Below are 25,123 nucleotides of genomic sequence, written 5' to 3' on the forward strand. Positions count from 1 at the left end.
TGCTAAGATATATGTTTCAAGAGATGGGAGATAAACCCTATAAAGTTTCAAGGAAATACTCCACTGAAGTTTTTAGTGATCTAGCCATCTAGGGCATCTCTTCTAAGGTGAAGAACAATTTATTGCACTACCCACCAATATGGGTAAGTACTAATCTCGGTAACTTCATTTGGATTTTAGAAGTAGCATATTTTGTACCTGAAATGCTGCCCAAAACCTTCTGTTGGATGATTTGGGAGTCTACTAGTTTTGAGTGCAAACTCAGAGCAAGTAAAAGCTCCGACTGCGGGCTCTGACATATTCTGACTGTGGTGTAGGTAGATCTGTTTGGATCATATAATCCAGCATATACAAACATACTAAAGAAAGATGCTCTCTCGAAACTCTAGCAAAAGTGAAAAGCAGAGTTAAAGTCTACACTCTTACATTCCAGAGCAAGGGCATGTCATTTGTACTGGTTACTAGTTTATTTATTTTTTTTAGCTCCAAATTTATATATTTGCCTGCTCTGTAGTAATGGAGCTAAATCCTTTAAATATTTAAATATGTTCCTTTGGGGGATGGCCATGGTGGCTCACACCTGTAATCCCAGCACTTTGGGAGGCTGAGGCTGGCAGGTCATCTGAGGTCTGGAGTTTGACACCAGCCTGGCCAGCATGGCGAAATCCTGTCTCTACTAAACATCCAAAAACTTAGCTAGGCATGGCAGTGCGTGCCTGTAATCTCAGCTACTTGGGAGGCTGAAGTGGGAGAATCGCTTGTACCCGGGCAGCGGAGGTCACAGTGAGCTGAGATGGCGCCACTGAAGTTCAGCCTGGGTGACAGAGCAAAACACCACCCCCCCACCGAAAAAATACGCACGCGCGCGCACACACACACACACACACACACACACACATATATATATATATATATATATATATATATACATACATACATATATTTTCCTTTTGGAAGTTGGCACTGATTTCTTAGCTAAGGGCATTGAGAGACATTGCAAGGACAAATGGTTTTGCTTCCTATTTCCCAGTGCATGGCTTGTTTCCAAGTGGTCCTGCAGTGCACATAACTTCCCCTGTACTACAGCAGCATATGAGGCTTCTCTAGCACCAAGCTCTTGGAACACTTTTTTTTCTTTTTTTCTTTGAGACAGAGTTTCGCTCTTGCTACCCAGGCTGGAGTGCAATGGCGCGATCTCGGCTCACCGCAGCCTCTGCCTCCTGGGTTCAAGCAATTCTCCTGCCTCAGCCTCCTGAGTAGCTGGGATTACAGGCACGCGCCACCATGCCCAGCTAATTTTTTGTATTTTTAGTAGAGATGGGGTTTCACCATGTTGACCAGGATGGTCTCGATCTCTTGACCTCGTGATCCACCCGCCTCAGCCTCCCAAAGTGCTGGGATTACAGGCTTGAGCCACCGCACCTGGTGGCAACACTTATAATTTCTCCAGTGCTGGGCTCCTTCGATGCACATTGGCCATCATCACCCAGTGGTTAGCAACTCCCTGCAGAACCTCTCATGGGGGAGTTTGTGGTGAATTGCCTTCATTAAGACACCTTGAGTAATAAAGTTATTTGTCTTTGACTCTAGCATCTAATGTTTTTTGCCAGCATCTGCAAATCTGTTACAGACTAACTGGTTAGTTGTCAAGGAGGACAAATATCAGACCCTTCTCAGTTCCCAACATAAGGTCTAGGAATAGTTTTAGCATTTATTATTTAATTAAGAGTTGCAATGTGGTGATGTTTCAATTCTAATATTACTGCTGAGTTTGCTAGTTGTTATTCTTCTCTAAAGAAGACATTGCATACCTTTTTGTGGTATTCTGAAATCTCTGGGTGGAGGGTGAGACTCTTCTGGGTGTTTAAGAATAATGAATGTTTCTTATATTTGCTCATCCTATATTCTGTTAAATTTTATTCTTACTATCTAATCTCTTTATATTCTAATCCCCTATTGTCCCCAATTTTTTATATTAAACTTTTCATGTTCGAATTACTCTATTGTGTCTCTTTTGATAGGACTCAGACTGATAAACCACTTGCACTAGAGAACTACACACCATTTGAAAAACAGCTTTTTTGCGAGGTGCCCTGGCTCACTCCTGTAATCCTGGCAACTTGGAAGGCTGAGGCAGGAGGATTACTTGGGGCCAGGAGGTGAAGACCAGCCTGGGCAATACAGCAAGTCATAACATTAGGCAACCTCAGCAGGAATCTGTTGTAAAATGGAGGCGTAATGTTAAGTTTTGGGCTCAATTAAGTCCAAAGAGCTTAAGTAAGCTGCAGTAAAGATGGCTTAGACCTCCATGTCACCTAAAAATGTTGCTTTAACAATGCTCCCTCAGCCTCATGGGAGGCGTTCTCCATTCCCAGCTGACAGAGAAAGAAATTTGAGTTTGATCCATGGATAGATTGTCATGATACGTGGTTACAGGTGGAAAATGAACTCCTATTTTACTATACCCCTTACTTGGGAATGTCCCTGACAGACAGTTGTGAGGGAAATCCCTTAGGCAGAACATCTATTAGTTCGTCTGGTCATTCATTTGTATAGTAAGAAAAGTAGTCCAAAGTAAGGATGTGCATGAACTCTTAGGCAATAGTCAATGGTTTAGCTCTCTGGTGAGAAGTCTGGAAGGAGTAAGATTGGAAGACTAGGATCAAGTAGGACTGGGAAAGAAGCATATATTTAGACTTATGGGTGTAGGCACATGGTGTGAGCATTTTTGTATTGCATGCTAACTTTCCCAACCCCCTTTTATGCCATTACTCATTACAGCTATCAAATCATCTGTACTGCAAAATCTCTTACATTTTTCACTAGATTGATAATATAAAAGTGATATTAACATGTTTTTCCACACCCATGTTATTGTAATAATCTGGTGGTAGATCCAGGCTTGATTAGATTCAGCTTTTTAAAATTTTTTGGCAGTCACATACCATAAAGAGGTGATATAATCTGAACTTCCTATTGCATCGCACCAGGAAGAATATAATACATTGTCTTATTTTTATTTAGGTTAAGATGATTCAACTGTGGTCATCTATCCATTAAAATTTCTTTCCCATCAATCTTCCATCTAATAGTTTTAGCATTTGTTATTTAATTAAGGATTGCAAAGTGGTGATGTTTTAATTCTAATATTACTCCTGAGTTTGCTAGTTGTTATTCTTTTCTAAAGAGGACATTCCATACCTTTTTGTGGTATTCTGAAATATAGTCTGAACAGGAAAGGCAGAATAAATGTTATCTTTTCTTCTTTTACTATCATAATAATGAGTCCTTGTCTTGGTAGTCATCCATGCTAATGTGTGAATTTCCTTTTGAATATCGTTATGAAGTTAAGAAGTTTCTTTATGAATTTCATTATGATGTTAACATATATCTATATCTGTATATCTATATGGAGATACATATTTTGATCTATTGTTATCATCTTTTTATTAAACTATTTGTTCCATGTTTGGCAAATGATGCTAGAAAATAAATTTTTTTTTAGAAATAAATACATTAAAAATCTTAAGTTTTGGTTTATTTAATAATTTATTTGATTTCGTATTTGCATCTCTTTTGTGTTTCTTTAAAAACCTTTCTTTTCTTTTCTTTTTTTTTTTTTTTTTTTTTTTTTTGTCAGGCTGGTCTCGAACTCCTGATCTCAGGTGATCCACCTGCCTCAGCCTCCCAAAGTGCTGGGATTACAGGCTTGAGTCACCTCGCCCAACCACTAATGGTTGTATTTTTTTTTTTTTTCTTTCTGCAGCCGAAGGCAGTGGTTCTCAAACTCCAAGCCGCATCAGAATCAGCTGAGTAGAGGGCTTGTTAAAACCCAGAGCCGGCCCCTCACCCCCAGTGTCTGACTCATAGGTCAGGAGTAAGTCCCCAGAATTTGCATTTCTTTTTTTTTAAAGAGAAAAAGAATAATAAGAAAAAGAATAAAGAAGAGGAAGAAAGAGAAAGAGGAAGAGGGAGAGAGAATGGGGGTATTGCTTTGTTGCCCGGGCTAGAATGCAGTCTAAATATGGGTATGCCTGTAATTGTCCTTAATAATGGAGACATGAAAGAAAATGAGGGAAGAGAATAGCAAACAAGGAGCCAACCAAGATTTCTTTTAAACTTCTAAGTTGATATGATGTGGTACTGATAAGAGTGTATATTTTGTGTAAAGTGGAGAGTTCTATAAATGTTAATTACGTTTACTTGTTCCAGATCTGAGTTCAAGTCCTGGATATCGTTGTTAATTTTCTGTCTCATTGATCTGTCTAATATTAATGTTGAAGTCTCCCACTATTATTGTGTGGGAGTCTAAGTCTCTTTATAAGTCTTGTATGTCTGGGTATTCCTGTACTGGGTGCGTATATATTTAGGATCTTTAGCTCTTCTTGTTGTTGCATTGATTCTTTTATCATTATATAATGTCCTTCTTTGCTTCTTTTGATCTTTGTTGCTTTAAATACTATTTTATCAGAGGCAAAAATTGTAACTTCTGCTTTTTATTTATTTATTTTTGCTCTCTGGTTGGTTGGTAAGTCTCTCTCCATCCTTTGTTTTGAGTCTTTGTGTATCCTTGAATGTGAGATGGATCTGGATGCAGCATACAGTTTCAGTTTTTTGTCCAAATTGCCTGTCTGTCTTTGAATTGGGGAATTTAGTCAATTTAAATTTAGAATTAATAATGATATATGTGAGTTTAATACTGTCATTTAATATCAGCTGGCTATTTTGCCCATTAGTTGATGTAAATTCTTCATTATATTGGTGTTCTTTATTTTTTGGCATTTTTTAGAAAGGCTGATACTGTTTGTTCCTTTCTATGTGTAGTGGTTCTTTCAGAAGCTCTTGTAAAGCAGGCCTGGTGGTGATGAATTCTCTGAGTGCTTGCTTGTTCACAAAAAACTTTATTTTTCCTTCACTTATGAAGCTTAGTTTGGCTGGATGTGAAATTCTTGGTTGAAAGTTCTTTTCTTTAAGGATGTTGAATAATTGGTCCCCACTCTCTTCTGGCTTGTAGGGTTTCTGCTGAGAGATCTGCTGTAAGTCTGATAGGCTTCCCTTTGTGGGTAACCTGACCTTTCTCTCTGGCTGCCCTTAGTATTTTCTCCTTCATTTTAACCCTGGTGAATCTGACAATTATGTGCCTTGGAGTTGCTCTTCTTGAGGAATATCTTTGTGGTGTTCTCTGTATTACCTGGAGTTGAATATTATCCTGCCTTACTAAGTTGGGAAAATTTTCCTGAATAATATCCTGAAGCATATTTTCCAGCTTGGATTCATTCTCTTCGTCACATTCAGGTACACCTATCAAACGTAGATTAGGTCTTTTCACATAGTCCCATATTTCTTGGAGACTTTGCTCGTTCCTTTTTATCCTTTTTTCTCTAATCTTGTCTACTAGTTTTATTTCATTGAGTTGGTCTTCGACCTCTGATATCCTTTCTTCTGCTTGATCAATTCGGCTGTTAAAACTTGTGCATACTTCACGTAGTTCTCGTATTGTGTTTTTCAGCTCCATCAATTCACTTATTTTGCTCTCTAAATTTTGTATTCTTGTTGACATTTCGTCAAACCTTTTTTCAAAGTTCTTAGTTTCTTTAGATTGTGTTAGCACAAGTTCTTTTAATTCACAGGAGTTTCTCATTATCCACGTTTTGAAGCCTGCTTCTGTAATTGGAACACACTCGTTCTCCATCAAGCCTCGTGCCGTTGCTGATGAGGAACCGTGATCCTCTGCTGAGGGAGAGGCGTTCTGATCTTGGGCATTCTCAGCCTTTTTTGGCTGTTTTCTTCCCTTCGTTATAAATTTATCCATCTGTGGTCTTTGTATTTACCGTCTTTGTAATTGAGTTTCCGAGTGGACGTCCAACTTATTGATTCTCAGCGCCGAAAGCTGAGCAACCCACTGCGCTGACTAAGTCAGCGGCGTTAAGATTGATGGTGCTTTTCTGACTCTGCACCAAGAACCGACGCTCCGAGGCGCCGGCAAAACCGCCTCGCCGGTCACAAGAGTCGCGCTGGCGACCCGTGGGGCTCCTCTGCTGGGAATCTCCTGGTGCGTGAGCAACAAGAATTCATGTGAAGGTATGGCGTCCTCTCGTTCTTTGTGTTTTCACTGGGAGCTACAATCCCGAGCTGCTAGTGATCAGCCATCTTGGATCTCTCTCCAAAACCTTTATTTTCTAATGACACAAGTATATTACTCATTTGTTTTATTCTATGATAAATATGTGTGTATATAAGTGTATATTAATGTACATGAAAGTTTCAAAATAATATAAACTGAAAATCCTAAGCCATCACAAACTAAATGGATCCCTTTTTGGCCAAGAGGACCCCAGAAAGACCTTAAAAACTGAATTGCTGGCTAAGACAGGAAGGGAGATCAAGACATGTGTAATTATACCCCCTCCCTTTTGGAATTTAGGCATAACCACCAACCATCGTTAATATTAAAACAGAGATCATAAGACTAACAAAATGGACTTTTGTGTGACAATAAATACCCAATTGTAAACAGAACCCGAGGCCATGCCTTACAGGTCTCTGTTACACAGTCTGTTGGTTAACACACTTTCTTATAAAAATTCCTTTCTGCTAACTCCAAATTTTTAGACAAAGCTTTACTTCTTTACTCAATTGCAAATTGAAGAATTTCTGAATCTATAACCTATAAGACCCTGCTTCAAGATATCCTACTTTTTTGGCCCAAACGATGTGTACCCTCCATGTATTGATTTATGTCTTTGTCTGCAATTCCTGTTTTCTTGAAATGTATAAAACCAAACTGTAACCCAACCACATAAGGTACATTTTCTCACGACCTCTTGAAACTGAGTTTCAAGAGGCCATGGTCTCTCAAAGCGGCTTAGAATAAACCTCTCTAAAATATTTTACAGAGGTTGATTTTTCCATTAACAATAATAATACCAACATATCAAATACTGAAATAACAACACCCACATTACTATTAGCATAATGCCACTGAATACAATTTCAGTGTTTTTTCAGTTAGGATACAAGGATGTAGAGTCAGGATATTATGTTTTGGGATGTTGAGTCAAAATAACATGTTTGAAAGGTATTTGAAATAATACTTGTCCATCCAGTTATGGTATGAACCAATATATACTTAGGTTTATTTTTATTTATTTAAGACAGAGTCTTACTCTGTCGCCCAGGCTGGAGTGCAGTGGGCTATATCGGCTCACTGCAGTCTCCACCCCTGTGTTCAAGTGATTCTCCTGCTCCAGCCTCCCTAGTAGCTGGGATTACAGGCATGAGCCACCACACCTGGCTAAATTTTGTATTTCCAGTAGAGATGGGGTTTCCCGTGTTGGCCAGGCTAGTCTCAAATTCCTGACCTCAAGCCATCCGCCCGCCTCAGCCTCCCAAAGTGCCGGGATTACAGCCATAAGCCACCGCACTCTGCCTACTTAGGTTCGTTTCAGTTTGTTTTCAATTTTTTGGGATGGTTTGTTCTGTCTTCCTTCAGACTTAATACTTTTTTGAAAATATGTATGACATTTACATGATTCTGAATTCAAAACTAGCTTCCACTCCTGGGTTGTTTTTCCTATTCTCTCTTTTCCCATATGGGTAAACCATTTTTATTCATTTTTTGGCTTTTCATTAGTTTGTATTTGAACCCTGGTAGTATGGTGCTTGAGTCTATGGTCTTAAAATGTTAGCCTTAAAGTGCTCCGTTAGAAATTATCAAACCTTTTTTTCTTTTTTGGGGGGGACAGATTCTCTCTCTGTCACTCAGGCTGGAGTCCAGTGGTATGTAACTGGATTTGCAGCTTGGGCTCCGGGCTCAGGTTCTTGGCTTCCCTTGCTGGAAGAATCAAGCAGAGAGTCTGACCTACACAGTGAGTGTTCCAGCTCCAAACAAGTGTTCACAGACCGAGAGAGTGAGCAACAGTGCAGTTCATTGAGTAAGCGAAAGTAAAAGCTTCCAGAGCACGGAAGGTTGGAAGGGGACCCCAGAGGGTTGCCGTTGACCAGGGCTGCCTGGGCTTCTTGTACTGGCCCGAGCATAGACAGTCAACACCAAGACAAAAGTATGCCAAATTGCAGGGTCTTTATTGCCGAAGGCCACAGAGGACTCGTGTCTCTCCAACCCCTGGCCCTGAAAGGAGGGTGTCAAGACCTTTTATACCCGTAAAACCACTTCAGGAGTGAGGGTGAGGGGTAGGGGTGGGGGTGAGGGGCTTCAGACATTCTGAGGGCTAGTGGATTCTGTAAATCACCTTCTGGGTGGAGATGAGGGTAAGGGACTCTGGACATTCTAGTGGATTCCTGGGTGAAGATGAGGGTGAGGGGCTCCAGACATTCTGAGGGCCAGGGCACTTTGGACATTCTGATTGTTACTTAAGTGGTTCACAAAAGTCAAGATTAGCATTTGTTTACACATTGTCTGGGTAGGGTGAAAATTACAGTCCTTAATTACTTATTACAAGACAAAGGGGCCAAGATGGTGTGGGTTTAGACTGCTTGCCTGTCACATTTGAGTTACAGAGAGCAGTTTCAATAGAAAGCCGAGGTATGGTTTAGGTATGCAGTTTTATGGGGCTTGGTAAATGTCACAGGCTTATACCCACAAGTAATTCTGAGTTGCCGACTCTTTGCCCCGTAGTCCTGTATGGGGAGGGGCTTGTGACTATTAGTCACCTACTCTCTTTTTCTGGTGGTTGTTTTCTAGTTTCTATTGAACTTGCAAGCAATATTGGAAAATAGTTGAACATCTAACTGATACTTTGAACACAGCCTCTCAATATGGTTGAAGTACCCATGTTGCCTTTTCCCATGCTAGGATTTCTAAAAGTTTCCCCATTGACCTAAAAGGTTTTATTCCCTCAATGTTGGCCAGGCTCGTCTCAAATTCCTGACCTCAAGTGATCCGCCAGCCTGAACCTCCCAAAGTGCAGGGATTACATGCATGAGCCACCATGCCCAGCCTATCAAACCCTTTTTTTTTTTTTTACAGGAAAGTGTGTGTTGTTGAAAATTGCATATACATGTATCTAGTTCTCCTTAAGATCTAGGCCTCTCCGTAAGTCCCACCCTCTACCTCTTCCTCCCATATTCCTCCTACCGCCAGGCGGTAGCTAAAAGCCTCTTTTATGGCTTTTTGTGTTCCAAAAGCTTATAGCCTTAACCCAGATACCTACTTTATAGATTCATAGTATGCAAGCTTTGCTGATATTCTTTTGAAGTTTGCATTTATGAGGCTTCGTGTACCAGCCTCAGTAAATTTCCATGTGACCTGTCTGAACTTCTCGAAGACAGAATGTGAACAAACATTACAAGCTTTTTGTGAAAGAGAATGTAGTTTCCATATAAAAGATTTTTCCTAAATCCTATTACATTCCCTTTAAACATCCCTGTTCGTTCTCACAAAATTTCACTACCCCGGTACTATTTACATCTCTTTCCTTTCCTGCTTTTGCTCCTACTATTCCCAGCATTTCTAACTTTGGGCTTCTCAAAAACTTCATTCAGTTCCCATGGCCCACTCAGCATAATAAAAGCCTGAGAGCTGATGGAATAGCTTTAGATAACAAAAGCCTCAAAGCCAGGGTTGTTAGCAACATTCGAACCACCTATTGTCCTTTGTAAATACCCCTGGGAGTTCTCAGTTTATCCAGTTACAGTCAAATTTTTTCATGACATTCAACCTCTTCTCTTGGGAATCTAGCCTAACGGAGTAATTCTAACTGGTACAATGAGTAATGCACAAAAACGTTTATTGTGAAAATTACATAATCATGAAAATTTATTATTACACAAACGTTCAACAAATGGAGGACAGATAAATGGTGGTAAATATTTATATTAGGCTATTAAGGATTAGTTATCATATACTATAAAGACATTTTAATAACATCTAAAAATTGGGAGCATGTACTGTTAAATGATGAAGTATAAAAACATCTGAACAAAAATGATAAAAACATTAATAGTGTTGAAGGGGTGAAGGAAATTTTTCCTTCTTCTTTTAAGGTGCATGTTGATGAAAGTGTCAAACTCTGTTAAATTTATTTTGGGCCAGGCGCGGTGGGCTCATGCCTGTAATCCCAGCACTTTGGGAGGCCGAGGCAGGTGGATCACGAGGTCAAGAGATCGAGACCATCCTGGTCAACATGGTGAAACCCCATATCTATTAAAAATACAAAAAATTAGCTGGGCCTGGTGGCACGTGCCTGTAATCCCAGCTACTCGGGAGGCTGAGGCAGGAGAATTGCCTGAACCCAGGAGGCGGAGGTTGTGGTGAGACGAGATCGCGCCATTGCACTCCAGCCTGGGTAACAAGAGTGAAACTCCGTCTCAAAAAAAAAAAAAAAAAAAAAATTTATTCTGAGCCAGATATGAGGAACCATGGCCCATCGCACAGCCCTAGGAGATCTTGAGAACATGTGTCCAAGGTGGTTGGTCTTGGTTTTATACATTTTACAAATATACAAGACATCAGTCAATACATATAAGATGTATTATGTATTTGTTTGGTTCGGAAAGGTGGAACAACTGAAGGTGGGGGTGGGTGGCTGGATGGGGGTGTGTGCAGGTCATAGGTGGATTAAACGATTTTCTGATTGGCAATTGCTTGAAAGAATTTATCTAAAGACCCAGAATAGATAGAAGGGAGTGTTTAAGTTAAGGTAAGAGATACTGCAGACCAAGGTTCTTATTATTCAGATGAAATCTCCAGGTCGCAGGCTTCAGAGAGAATAGACTGTAAATGTTTCTTATCAGACTTAAAAAGGTGCCAGAATCAGTTAGTTCTCTCCTGGATCAGCACAAGATCTGGAAGAGGAAAGGCTTCTGGACAGAATGTGTGTGTTTTTCACAAGAGACAGTTTTGCAGGGTCACTTCAAAATGTGTCTAAGAAACACATTTTGGGGTAAAATGCTTTAATTTCTTTCAGGGCCTACTGTCATGTTGATATCTTATTGCTACAAAGAGTCTGTTATTGTCACTCTTATCGTCTCTATTTTAATATTAATGCTGGTCAGCCATGACTGAATTCCGAAGAGAGGAAGATAGAATGAGGCATGCCTGACCGCTAATTACTCTCATGGCCTGAACTAGTGTTTCAGGTTAACTTTAGAATGCCCTTGGCTAAGTAGAGGAGTCTATTCAGTTGGTTGGGAGTGCTTAGAATTTTATTTTTGGTTTACATGTGAATCTGCTGAAATAAACTGACAATAAACTAGCAGGAGGAAAAAAAAAAAAAAGGCAAGTTTATTATGTGCACAGGGAAATCACAGGAAAGTGATTTCTCCATAACCCCATAAGGTTGAGAAGCTTATAAGCCCTTTTTCATAGGGGAGAGGAAGCTTGCAGAATATAGGCAGTTTTGAGGAATACTAAATGAATTTTAGAAAGTTGAATGGGCCCAAAGCAAAGAACAGACAATAGTTTGTCAGTAACTATTTTAGTAAATTGTATGGGACCTATAAACAGACAGTAGCCTGTGACAACGTCTGTCTAGGTGTGGTGACACTCCTTAGTCTTCCTTCCTGCCATATGTGTTTAATCTTCCCTGATTAACGAAATTTCAGGGAGGAGACTGAAGGCAATTTTGTTCCTTCTGAAGAAGCTTCAGATAACTTCAGAGAGAGTTTCAGCCTGCACTTAGAAAGAGAACAGGAGAAGGTCAGAAAGTCCTTGGTTCTGAGGATGCTTCTGAAACCATTTCATTTTCCGTAGTTCAAAGTGCTCAGCATGCCAAAGGGCCATACTTTGGGGTATTATTTTTTGGGCCTCAACAATATTAACAGTGTTAATTTCTATATATGCCAAATGTTCAAAAATGGGTGTGTATCACTTCTGTTAACAGTACATACACACATATATATATACTAACCCCAAGAGTATAAGGCTGTGGGCTGGAGGCTCAAGCTTTTTATGACTATAAGAGACTGATCTGAAGGACAATGGTCTATAGAGAAATAATGGAACTTATAGAGTGTTATGGTTTGAAGATTCGAGCCTCAAAGATGAGCAGTTTCAAATGAGGGCAGACAAAGTCAAGATCTGGAAAGAATAATGAGAGAGAATGCAGCTGTCACCTTGTCACCTCCTGGCCTTCTGGTAGCTGGGATATGAGGAAGCAGAGCTGGGATATGAGAAAGGAGAAATTACAGTGAAACTAGAGTTTTCAATAAAAAATTCATTTTATATTAAGATAGCACTTTTGAAACTTTAGTCATTCAAGTTTTTTGTCACTTCTACTTTCTATGTATACTGCTCATTTCTCATTGTTTTTCTTTAAATCAATTTCTACCTTCCTCCCTTTTTTCTTTAATCAAAATACTTCCTTTAATTTTAACCTATGTGACAATGTATGTGCAAACGTGGCTGATACATATTTTTTTGAATACACGTTAAACTAAAACGCAAGTATTAAAATTTAAATATTTATACATGGATATCCTGAAATTGTCTTTGGGAAACACTGCTTTAGAACAAGAAAGCGAACATAATATTCTCTGAAGAGAATGATTGTGCAGAAAAAAAGTTGATGGTGGAATGTGACCCCAGGGAACAAAGAAGAAAGGGTTTGGAAGGCAGTCAACAGAAGAAGATGAAAGATAGCTTGGAATGGGCAGAACAGATTTTCAAATGAAAGGACAGAGTAAGAAGCCAGAGAAGTCTGCATTTTGGGTAGATAAAATAACATGAATTTTTAGATAAAAGAGTCTGCATTTGGGTAGATAAAATAGCATCATAATTTCATGCTATTTTATCCGACGTATAACCATTCACATTTGGCTGAAGTGCATAATAGACAATGCAAGGTCTAAGAACAGGTAGCATGGACCCTGCAGATATTATGTCCTTAGAGCTTGGTGGGAAATGCTTGTGTGGCTGAATAGGACAGTGACTCCAAGTAGCAACTGAGGCTTGAGCTAGTCAAAGGCAATGTCAAATTGTTGGCTAAAATTCTTCCCTGGTTTCAAATTTCCTCCCAAGGTATTTATATCATAACATAGCTAGAGTCAATATTTTACATGGTCCCAAGAGTGTGCAACTAATTTTGAAATGGAGAGGAGAGGAAGGTTATACCCACCTCTTTGGAAGAAACAATTGGTTGTATCAGTTCTTTACCAAAAAATGACAGAGGTTTCTGGTTTTCTATATCCTGAGGTGCTATTTTGTACTTGTACCTAAAAGATATGGGAAGAAAAATAAGGAAGAAAATGAGTGATATTCCCCATATTAATAAAAATTATCTTTAAACTTGTTAGTGATATTTGAATCAGTGACCTAGATCCCGTCTCATTAGGCGACAATTTAATAAATATGCTCCCACAGTCCATCAGCCTGAAGAGATTTAAAAAAAAAATCAATAATGCAGCGAAAAGAAAAACAATAGAAATACACAATTATTTCTGGCTGAAGCCCTCAATAAATAATTTCAAGAATTCTAATATTGCCCAAATCACTTCCATTTCTAATATGTTACCATTTTCATCCTTACTCTAGTACAACAAAAACTTATGATGCAAACTTCTCTTTCTCTGTGTGAGTGACTCAAATATGATCATATCTCTGTTTGTCACCACCTTAACTGCATCCTTTTCTTTGAATACGGGGTTTCTCTCTTAAAGTGGCTGATGCTATCAATGAGTGTTACACTGAGTCACTGTGTGTTTCAGGCTCAAGATACAGCCATTCTCCCGTCAGGCTACTAAATCAGTTCAAGCCACTGAACTGTGACTAAGTCATGTAATGATTTTTCTCAAGGCTGTGAGACTTAACACCCATCTTCATCTGAATGCCATGGCAAAGATGAGACTGCCTTTCCTCTTTGGGGGGTTGTAATATTTTTACTTTTCTCTCATTCCTATCATCTTCTGCTTCAATCTCCCTCCCCTGAGGCTTAAGACAAATCCCTGGAATACTTCTCCACCATTTATTTAATTATTCACTTAGTCATCTAACAAATATTTATTTATTGAGCCTCTATTCTGTGTCAATTCCTCTTCTAGTTAATGAACACATGAGTCAGCAAGACAGAAAATTCCCTCCTCTCAAGGAAATTATATTTCTGTAAGCAAATAAAATAATATTCAGTGATATGAACAAAATAAAAAATAGTGCCTGCAAATAGTTAATAAATCAGCTGTTATAACTATCTCATTTCTATAGTATTTAGTTATTGCTCTAATTTAACAAAGTTAATAGTTATCACAATTTATGAGCAGATCCAAATATTTGGGACTAGGTACATTTCTTTTATTTGCCCGTGAATGAGATTGGGCTTTTTCCCTCAAGATTCTTTTTTCAGCTGAGCAATGGCATTTATGTTGGTAACTACAAGTTTTCGACTCCAAGGTTGCTCTGGAGTCACTGCTTGCAGGATCTCTCTCTTCTTGCTTGCTTGCTGTCCAGGTCCTAGGGTTTCCCCTGTTGGCCGACACATTCCCTGCTTATGAGTGTACCTCAGTGCTCTGTTACCACTATTTGGCTCTATTGCCAGAGACCCAGCTTCCCTCTTTCTACCCCAGCGTCTTTTGTTTCTGGTTTAAAATGGTCTCTTTTGACTAGCGTTCCACTGAGATACGAGATACTTTCACCTACCAGCACCTTTTTTTGTTTGTTTGTTTTGTTTTTGACCTTTTAGAACGGTTTGATGTTTATTTATTTTTTTAATTGCATTTTAGGTTTTGGGGTACACGTGAAGAACATGCAAGATTGTTGCATAGGTACACACATGGCAGTGCGATTTGCTGCCTTCCTTCCCTTCACCTATATCTGGCATTTCTCCTCATGCTATCTCTCCCCAACTCCCCACCCCCCACTGTCCCTCCCCATTTCCCCCCTACAGACCCCAGTGTGTGATGCTCCCCTCCCTGTGTCCATGTGTTCTCACTGTTCAACACCCGCCTATGAGTGAGAACATGCGGTGTTTGAATTTCTGCTCTTGCGTCAGTTTGAAGACATGCTCTAAGATCAGGTCAGGAGTATACAGTGCAGTCAGTGTTATAGGAGGTCTCTTTCCCATGGATGCAATTATATCCTCATTCTCTGCAGTGCCTAGCTCTTTAAAGAACAGCTTAGTTACCTGCATCGAAGAACTGATGACCAATGTTAACCAGCACTGGTTAGGGACTGAAACTGACTAGACTCAAATTCCGTTTCTACAGCTTACTAGATATGTACATTTGAATGGGAAAAACAAGTTAACCTTTTAAAACCTCATTTTTCTCATCTGTAAATGGGATATATATGCCCTGGGGAATGGTGAGAACTCCAAGTGGCGCAGGGTAAGCCCTTCTCCAGTCTCATCCTCTAACTAGAAAACTCCTAGGTGAGAGTAAAGAGACAGGTGAAGGGGTAGAGTACAGGCATATTCTGCTTTCTGAACAAGAATGTACAAGGGCTTTCTGGTTTGTGGGTCTGCTGTTTGTGGCTGAATAGGTATTTAAGAGATAAACTTGACCCATAGCGACAAAGACATGTGGATAGTTTCCAGAATTTCCAGCAAGGCAGAGAAACAGTCTGAATGACCTGAGGAAGTCAGGCGCACACGAATATGATAGGATGATGCCTCTTTGGTGAATCCTGTCGTGGACACATTATTCAAAAACACTTTGGGCTTTCCGTTCCTGCTTCTGTGCTTTAAGCCAGCATTTGAGTATGCCGGGTATCCAACTGCTAGAGATCGAGCGCCTGGGTTTGGATTTGGACGTTGTCATTTATTGGTTCTGTGATCTTAGACAAATAGTTTATTCCCCTGTACCTCAATTTCCTGATTTTTAAAATGGAATTAATCACATTTCGTACTTCAAAGAATGATTTTTCAGGATCTCTGTGGTTCAAATATTTTGGAATTTTGAACAAAAATTCAGAATTTCATGTGTTGGAAACTTAATCTCCAATGCCACAGCTGCAAGGTGGGGTCTAATGGGAGGTGTTTGGGTCATGAAGGCACCACCCTCACGCGGGAGTTAATGTTATCTTGGGAGTGGGTTGTTACTGTGGGAGTGAGTTTTTCATAAAAGTGGGTTTGACCTCCTCCTGGCCTCTTTTGCTATCTCTTCCGTGTGATAACAGGAGAAGGCCCTCACTAGTCTTGTTCCCTTAATCTGGGCTTTTCAGCCTCCAGAAGCACCCACCAAACATATTTCTGTTCATTTAAAATGATTCAATCTGTGGTATTGTGTTGTAGAAGCATAAAATAGTCTACGACAAGGATTAAAGGTGTTAATACAGCTAAAATGCTTAGAACTGTGGCTGGAATGTAGTAAGCACCATATAAATATTAGGTACTATGATTATATGGGGTCCCCAAGACTACCCTCAAGACTCAGAAAAGCTGTCATCTACACAGTTACAGTTCATTCTAGTGAAAGGAAACAGATTTAAATGAGCAAAAGAACAAGATGCCTGGGGTAAGGTCCAGGAGAAACTAAGTACAAATTTTCGGATGCCCTCTCCCAGTGGAATTGCATGGATATGCTTAATTATCTCAGAAATGATGTGTGGCAATATATATTGCTATAACTTGAATGCCCTTTTCAAAACTCATGTCAAAATTTGTCATCATAACAGTATTAAGAGGTGGGGTTTTTAAGAGTGACAGGTCATGGGGGCTCTACCCTTGTGAATGGATTAATCTCTTTATCATGGGAGTGGCTTTGTTATAAATACAAGCTCTATCTCTCACATATTCTCTTGTTCTTCTGCTCTTTCATCATGGAATAATTAGGGAGGAAGATCCTTGCCAGATACCAGCACCATGCTGTTGAACTCATCAGTTTCTAGAGCTGTGAATCAAGTAAACTTGTTTTCTTTACAAATTTCTTAGTCTATGGTATTCTGACAAACTAAGACACATGCAAAGTGTTGTCAACCTGGGAATCTCACCAGAACCATAATGTCCAGGGTTTCTATTAGAACTCAGTCATGTATGCATGCAGTACCTGAGTGACCAACCACAGATACTCACTTAGACTATAACCTCCCAGAACAAAAAGGGGCATTTACCATAAATCTTATTTTTAGCCTTAACTATCTCATCAAACTGGTACTGTGTTGCTAAATGCCTCAGATATACAAAAATGTCTTTTATTAGGAAGAATATTTCCAGGGATCAGGGTTCATATCCCAGGATTTGGCCCAGGGCCAGTCCTGAAGAGATTTTTGAAAACGTACAGGGTTAGAGCAAGGCAGGCCTGCACATCACATTTGTACAATAGTTTTCCTGCACAATTAGAATCACTATCATTGCAATAATGTTACCTAGTATTTTGTCTATACCTTGAGGAAAGGGAGAGACTCACATTGATTGTTATAAAATTTCTGTCACCCAGGTGGCAGAAAGTTCCAATTGAAAAATGAGTTATATACAAGATACGGATTTTTAAATCATGAACTGCTACGCAAACTGTTATTATTGCTATTCTAGGATTCCTGACAGGAGGGAAAAAGTTACCCTAGCTTTTACCTAAGATACAGAATCCTTAGGAAAATCTTCAGTGACAGGGTTCATGTATTTCCAATCATCCAGTCTCATACTTGGCAGAAAAGGGGAAGGGGAAGCTTAACCTGCTCTGTGAGCGTGCTCAGCTTTCTTCTGCCTGAGGGTCTTTGAACATACTGTTCTGTCTCTTTCAGGTTCCTTCTTGGCGTCACTGTTGAAGTGATGGAGTATTTCTTGAGTCTCAGGCTTTGGCTTCAGGGAAACTTTCCCTAACCATCCTCATCATTACCCTCTTTCCCTAGACCCAGTCTACTTCACAGCACTCATCACCATTCGTCATTGTATATTTATTTGTTTTCTTGGTTATTATCCACGTCTTCCACTAGAGTTAAGATCTGTATGGCAGAGAGCCTGTTTTTGTTCTCTTCTCGGTACTGACTGTTCATCATTGTGCCAGGCCCACAGGCTCAATAACTTTGTTCCTGGTTTTAAAATGCGATAGGCCATTGCCTCACATGAGTTCATACCATATCAATCCATTTTTCTTAGATCAGGGACAAAAAGAATTTTTTTGCCTGTTAATCTTATAGGTTATTATTAAATTTTCAGGACCAGACAAGTTACACAAAGCAGAATGGGGTGCAGGTGAAGTTTGAGGGGGTTCTTAAATTGTAGTTCAACAGATATAAAAGACACTGTTTTCCCATATAAAATAGAATTATTTCATTTTTAATGATGTAAAAACAATCTCTAAACTTAAGGAAAAATAAAGTCATAATAAAACAGTATTTGGCTGAAATTTTAATATATTTGTGCACAGAGGGATTTTTAAGTCATAATTTTACATTCTGTAAACTGGGATATCCAGTTGAATGTTTAATTTAACAATATTTTTATCAAGTTAATACACCTTTATACACATGCGCATTTTATTAGTTTTCCCTTGATATTTTTATTCCATAATGAGAATTGGGGGATGTGTAGTAGCTAAGGATGGAAGAAAAACCATGGAGGGGACATTACACTTTTGTGTGGATAACAAGAGAGGATGTTTTCAATTGAAATATCATACTTATAGTGAATCTTTTTTTCACTTTCTGTTCCCTTGATGGGAACAAAGAACTAAATAGCAATTGCAGTCATAGATCACACCAGCAGCATCTCCCTAAGAATTCATGTTGTACAATGGAGGCTCTGTAGCCACACTCTGGAAGGGTGAGAAGCAATCTGAGTGTGTGTTTAGAGGTCAAGGATAAATACATCTTTCTTTTGCATAATGGTATTTCCTGAAAACTGTAACAGGAAAACTCTCATATTAAACAATTTTTCCTTTAGTTTAAATGGGAAAATTTATTATGTGTTCCATCTTATCCCAAGGTAACCAAAGATGCTCACAGATAGAAAAGCATGTCAATTAAGCAAGTTAATGAAAGTAACAATAGAAAATTCGAAAACAAATATAGTTTGTACCTAAATGCAATGAACTAAGGTTTATGGTATCTGCCATAGGAGAAAAAGAAAATTTGTTAGAAGAGTGCAAAGAAATAAGTTTTTAGGGGGTACATACCGTCTTTAAAAGCCATTTTTCATAGTTTTCCTTGAAGAGGTCCTTCACTTCCCTCGTTAGCTGTATTACTAGGTATTTTATTCTTTTTGTGGCAATTGTGAATGGGAGTTCATTCATTCATTTTCTTGCTGCATAGTATACCACTTTCAATATATACACCCGATATATTTATTCATTCTATTTTTGATTGGCTGGCATTTGGGTAGCTTCCTGTTTGGGATATTTAAAAGTGCTGCCACATGAACATTTTTGGACTTGTTTTTTGGCTTACGAGTGTACATATTTCCATTCAGTATACACTTAAAAATGGAAATGGAGGGTAAATTAGGCTTTTTAAAATTATTTTTTAAAGAGAGGGTCTTGCCATGTTGCCCAGGCTATTCTCAAATGATCCTCCCACCTCAGCCTTCCAAATAACTGTGACTACACTGGCATACCATCATGCTGGCTTTTTGGGTTTTTTTAACTGCCAAAATTTGTTGATTCATTTTACTAGCATGGAAAAACAGTGACATCTGGTGTATGAAATAATAAATTTCAGGTCTTAGTGTATATTGGAAATTTAAGGCATCTACTCTAAACGTCTGGGTATTATAAGAATCCATACATAGGAAGAGTTTATAGTTCTGTTTCTACTATTAAAATTAATCTAAATTTTTTTTCACTTTGAACACAAAAATAATTTGGGAATATTGAATCTTTTTATACTTATAGAGAAGAGGTTTCGTTATGTTGCCCAGACTGGTCTCGAACTCCTAGACTCACGCAATCCACCTGCCTTGGCCTCCCAAAGTCTTAGGAGTACAGGTGTGAGCCACTGCACCCAGCCCAAAATTTGGTATATGAGTTAGGGTTCTTTAGAGGGACAGAACTAATAGGAGAGATATATATCTCCAACTAATAGAAGGATAGTTGTGTTATGTTAGGAATATATGTTAGGCATAACATAGTTATGCTATGGGATATATATATATATACATATATATATATCTCCTATTTAGTTTCATTCCTCTTGCTATATATATATATATATATATATATATATATATATATATATAAAGGGGAGTTAATTAAGTATTAACATACATGATCACAAGGTCCCACAATAGGCCTTCTGCAAGCTGAAGAGCATGTAAAGCCAGTCAGAGTTCTGAAACTGAAGAACTTGGAGTCCAGTGTTTGAGGACAGGAAGCATCCAGCATGGGACAAAGATGTAGGCTGGGAGCTAGGCCAGTTCAGTCTTTTCACGTTTTTCTGCCTGCTTTATAATCTAGCTGTGCCAGTAGCTGATTAGATGGCACGCGCACAGATTAAGGGTGGGTCTATATTAATGTTAATCCTCTTTGGGTACACTTCAACTGTTAATCCTCTTTGGGTACACCTTCATAGACACACCCAGAATCAATACTTTGCATCCTTCAATCCAATCAAGTTGACACTTCGTATTAATTATTCCAAGTCCACCCCTTGTCAACTTGAACCCATACACATCTTCTGAGATCATACATAATCTTTCAACAAAGGCCGTAATGTCATAATTATGCCTAATATCACACAACTATCCTTCATACAATTGGAAACACACCAGTCCCCAGCCCAGATGCTATTACATAAAGTTAACAATACTTAAATGCTGATATGAAGTCAATAATCTTATGTTACATGATAAAGAAAAAAGGAAATAAAATAAAGACCTTTTCTTAGTAAAGTGTATACATGCACAGACATGTTTTTAACAAAAGGAGGAAATACTCATGACAATTACAGTCACCATTTCTGTAGCTGGTCACGTGGTTTAGCTGGTATTAATGACTACCTTCTTCTACAACCCATTCTGTATTCCCTTTGCTTTCAGCAAGCACTTCAGTAAGTCATGGTTTTTCTCCTGGTGGAGTGATGCAAATCTTCATTCATGAAGGGTCTGGGTCATTTATAGTCCTGCCTGGATTGGGCTGTTGTGGTTTCCCATTACCTTAATCATGCAGCATGATAATTCTAAGGGATACCCTAATGGATCTCCTGTATTCCATGCATACTCTTCTGTTCCTCCATTGTGGAGTTGTAGACTGATTTTATCTTGATAGTCCAGGTCAATCACCCCAGCCAACACTATAACTTTCTTCTTAGCCTGTTGACTTCAAGGTAGCAGGAGCTTAAAGTGTTCAGGTAATGATCTTTACTTCCAGTTTAATGGAATTATTGTTGTATCTCCTGGAGGCAGCATTCCTCCCTCTGGAATTAAGACCTCTAGGACAGAAGAGCATGATGTCTTGGAAACAGGAAGCACAAATTTTGCTAGTGGATCATTAGAGGGAATGGTGAGTGATGCCACTTCCGCTTCCACCCCTTGATTCCTTGACCCATGAATCCTGGCTATGAGAGAAATAGTACCATATATTGGATGTTGATTCAGAACACAGATGACCTTCTGGAGAACTTTGCCTTAGCCCTATAAGTAATTGTCATCGAGTTGGCATTGTAATTGTGACTTCAAAAGGCCATTTCACCGTTCTATCAATCCAACTGCTTTGGGATGATGTAGAACATGGTAAGACCAGTGAATTTCATGAACATGAGCCCACTGCTGCACTTATTTAGCCCTTAAAGTGAGAGCTTTGATCAGAGGCAATGCTGTGTGGAATACAGTGATGTTGGATAAGGCATTCCACATGTCCATGGATGGTAGTCTTGGCAGAAGCATTGCGTGCAGGATAGGAAAACCCATCTCCGGAGGAAGTGTCTAATCCAGTGAGGACAAACCTCTGCCCTTTCCATGATGGAAGAGGTTCAATATAATCAACCTGCTACCAGGTAGCTGGCTGATCACCTGAGGAATGGTGCCATATCAATGGCTCAGTGTTGGTCTCTGCTGCTGGCAAATTGGGCACTCAGCAGTGGCCGTAGGCAGGTCAGCCTTGGTGAGTGGAAGTCTATGTTGCTGAGCCCATGCCTAACCTCCATCCCTGCCATCATGGCCACTTTGTTCATGGGCTGATTGGGCGATGACAGGGGTAGCTGGGGAAAGAGGCTGAGTGGTGTCCACAAAACTGGTTGTCCTATCCACTTGATTATTATTATTATTTTTTCCAGGATCATGTGCACTTTATTGAACGTAGTGACTGTAGAAAAGTCTGTGAGGGTAAAGGGCCGATACAGGATCAGCTGGGGCAGGGTGAGAAATGGAAGCTGGAGTACATGGGAGACAGGTCACGGGCAGAGCCCTTGGCTGGGATAATTCCTCTGGATCTACTGATAGGCTTGCAGAATCAGTATTGGGATGATGATCAGCAGAATGGTCATGATGATGCCCAAAATCAGGGCCCAAATGTTCAGGCAGTTGGTAGTGGAGGTGTAGGCCTGGGCCCCGGTCAGGTCACCAACCATCTTCTTGTCCCTAGACTTCATGGAATAGGCGAATGCTATGAAGCCCAGGCAGCAGGAGTTCATGAAGAGGGTGTTGAACAGGGACCAGACGACGTGGTCAGGCATGGAGGTCTCACTTCGGATGTGGATCATGGTGGATGTCGGGGGCGCAGGGTGGTGGGGCGCCCCAGCACAGCCACCTCTTGCTCCTCCTTCAGCATCTCATAGTTCAGGGGATGGTGGGTGTTGGTGGGAGTGAAAAAGGTTTGGACGGTGTGGTTCATGGTGTCCAAGGAAGACCGACCGTGGTGGGGTTGCTGGGATGCTTCTACTTCATTTGATTATTAAAATCCTCTTCTGCTGAGGTCACCCGTTGGGACTACTAACATGGAATACAAATACCTTCATGGTTTTTACCTCTTCTCCAAATTTCTTTGTCACTAATTTTTCAATCATGCTTCTTCCAAGTTCCTGACTATCCAGCCAGACCATTGGCTACAACCCTTGAATCAGTATATAATTGCACATCTGGCCATTTTTCCTTTCACAGAAAGTGCACGACCAGGTGCATTGCTCAAAGTCTGGCCACTGGGAAGATTTTCCTTCACCGCTGACCTTCAGGAATGTCCTAGAAAGGGGCTGTAGTGCTGCTGCTATCCACTTTTGGGTGGTGCCTGGATATCGTGAAGAATCACCTCTGGACCAGGCCCGAGTCTTCTCTTCCTCTGTAAATGGATCATAGGGATGTCACTATAAGGCCATTGGTGTAGGCTTAGGGAGAAAAGGTAGGGTGGCAGGAGTGGAGGCCATGGGTATTTGAGCCACTTCCTCATGTAACTTACTTGTGCCTTCAGGACGTGCTCAAGACCAATCACATATATACCACTTCCATTTGATGATGGAATGCTGCTGTGGATAACTCACTTTATGGCTAGATGGGCCAGAAAGCACTCTGTTCATGATTGGCAGTTCAGGTTGCATGGTGACTTGATGACCCATAATCAAGCATTCAGTTTTCACTAAAGCCCAGTTAACAGGCCAAGAGCTGTCCCTCAGAAAGAGAGTAGTTATCTGCAGAAGATGGCAGGGCCTTGCTTCAAAATCCTAGAGGCCTTTACTGTGATTCACCTGTAGAGGCCTGCCAAAGCCTCCAAACACAATCCCTATCTGCCACTGACACCTCAAGCACCATTGGATCTGCTGGGTTGTACGGTTCAAGTGGCTGAGCAGCTTGCACAGCAGCCTGGACCTGTCACAGAGCCTTCTCCTGTTCTGGAACACACCCCAAAACTGACAGCCTTTTGGTCACTTGATAAACAACCTGGGGTGATACGCCCAAATGAGGAATGTGTTGCCTCCAAAATCCAAATAGGCCCACTAGGAATTGTTCCTCTTTCTTGGTTGCAGGAGGAGCCAAATGCAGCAAATTGTCCTTCACCTTAGAAGGAATATCTGGATAAGCCCCCACACCACCGGACCTCTAGAAATTTTACTGAGGTAGAAGATCCCGGAATGTCAGTCAGATTTATTTGCCATCCTCTGGCATGCAAATTTCTCACCAATAAGCCCAGTGTGTTTGCTACTTCTTGCTCACTGGATCCAATCAGCATAATGTCATCAATGAAATGTACCAGTGTGATATCTTGCAGAGGTGAAAAGCAATCAAGGTCTCTCCAAATAAGATTATGACACAGAGCCAGAGAGTTGATACATCCCTAAGGTAGAACAGTAAATGTACACTGCTGGCCTTCACAGCTGAAAACAAATTGCTTCTGGTGGGGCTTATGGATAGGAATGGAGAAAAAGGCATTTTTCCAAGTCAGTGGCTGCATACCAGCTACCAGGAGATATGTTAATTTGCTCAAGCGATGAAACCACATCTGATACAGCACCTGCAATTGGAGTCACCACTTGGTCAAGCTTACAATAATCCACTGTCCTTCTCTAATCCATCTGCCTTCTGCACAGGCCAAGTGGGCGAGCTGAATGGGGAAGTGGTGGACACCACTATCCCTGCATCTTTCAAGTCCTTGATGGTGGTACTAATCTATGCAATCTCTCCAGGGATGCAATATTGTTTTTGATTTACCATTTTTCTAGCTAAAGGTAGTTCCAATGGCTCCTATTTTCCACTAGAATAGCCCTCACCCTGCTAGTCAGGGAACCAATGTGAGGTTTCTGCCAGCTGCTAAGAATGTCTAAGTTGGTTAGTGCAGCCACTCACATGTTAAGAGCTCGTGTTGGTGTTTCCACAATGTTAGCTCTTTCTTTCCAGGAGCTCAGACTCTGGTTCAGGGCAATCTTAGCAGATTTGAGACCCTCTGCATTTGTCATTTTCTTTCATCATGTCCACTAAACTTAGAAACAACCAATAGCTTCATTATGTTCCAAATATGCCAATTATGCATTCTGGCCCTAAGGAAATGACCACAAGATAAGTCTGGGCCCCACTGGACCCACTGTAAGTAAGACCTGAGCTAAAACTCCATTAATTACTTGACCTCCTTAAGCCCCTACTTTAACTGGAGGACCACAATGACATTTTGGGTCCCCTGGAATCAAGATCGGCTCTGCATCCGTGTCCAGTAGTCCCCAAAATGTCTGCTCATCTCCCTTTCCCCAGTGCACAGTTAACCTGGTAAGAGGCTGGAGGTCTCCTTGGGGAAAGATGCAAGAAAGATTAACGGCATAAATTGTTGGTAGTGTAGTGCTGTTCTTCCTGAGTGGCACCTGGCCTCTCCATCATTCAGGGGGTTCTGG

General features: G+C 40.2%; 1 long non-coding RNA gene and 1 pseudogene across 5 annotated transcripts in view; one reads left to right on the top strand and one right to left on the bottom strand.

The window, feature by feature from the left end:
• LOC141585566 (uncharacterized) overlaps positions 1–25,123 on the top strand; it is a 139,937-nt gene that overhangs the window by 24,319 nt on the left and 90,495 nt on the right. The window lies entirely within an intron of this gene.
• Positions 22,188–22,648, bottom strand: LOC120368341 (interferon-induced transmembrane protein 3 pseudogene; annotated as a pseudogene).

This window comes from Saimiri boliviensis, chromosome 9, assembly GCF_048565385.1.
Source record: "Saimiri boliviensis isolate mSaiBol1 chromosome 9, mSaiBol1.pri, whole genome shotgun sequence".
Taxonomy (NCBI): Eukaryota; Metazoa; Chordata; class Mammalia; order Primates; family Cebidae; genus Saimiri; species Saimiri boliviensis.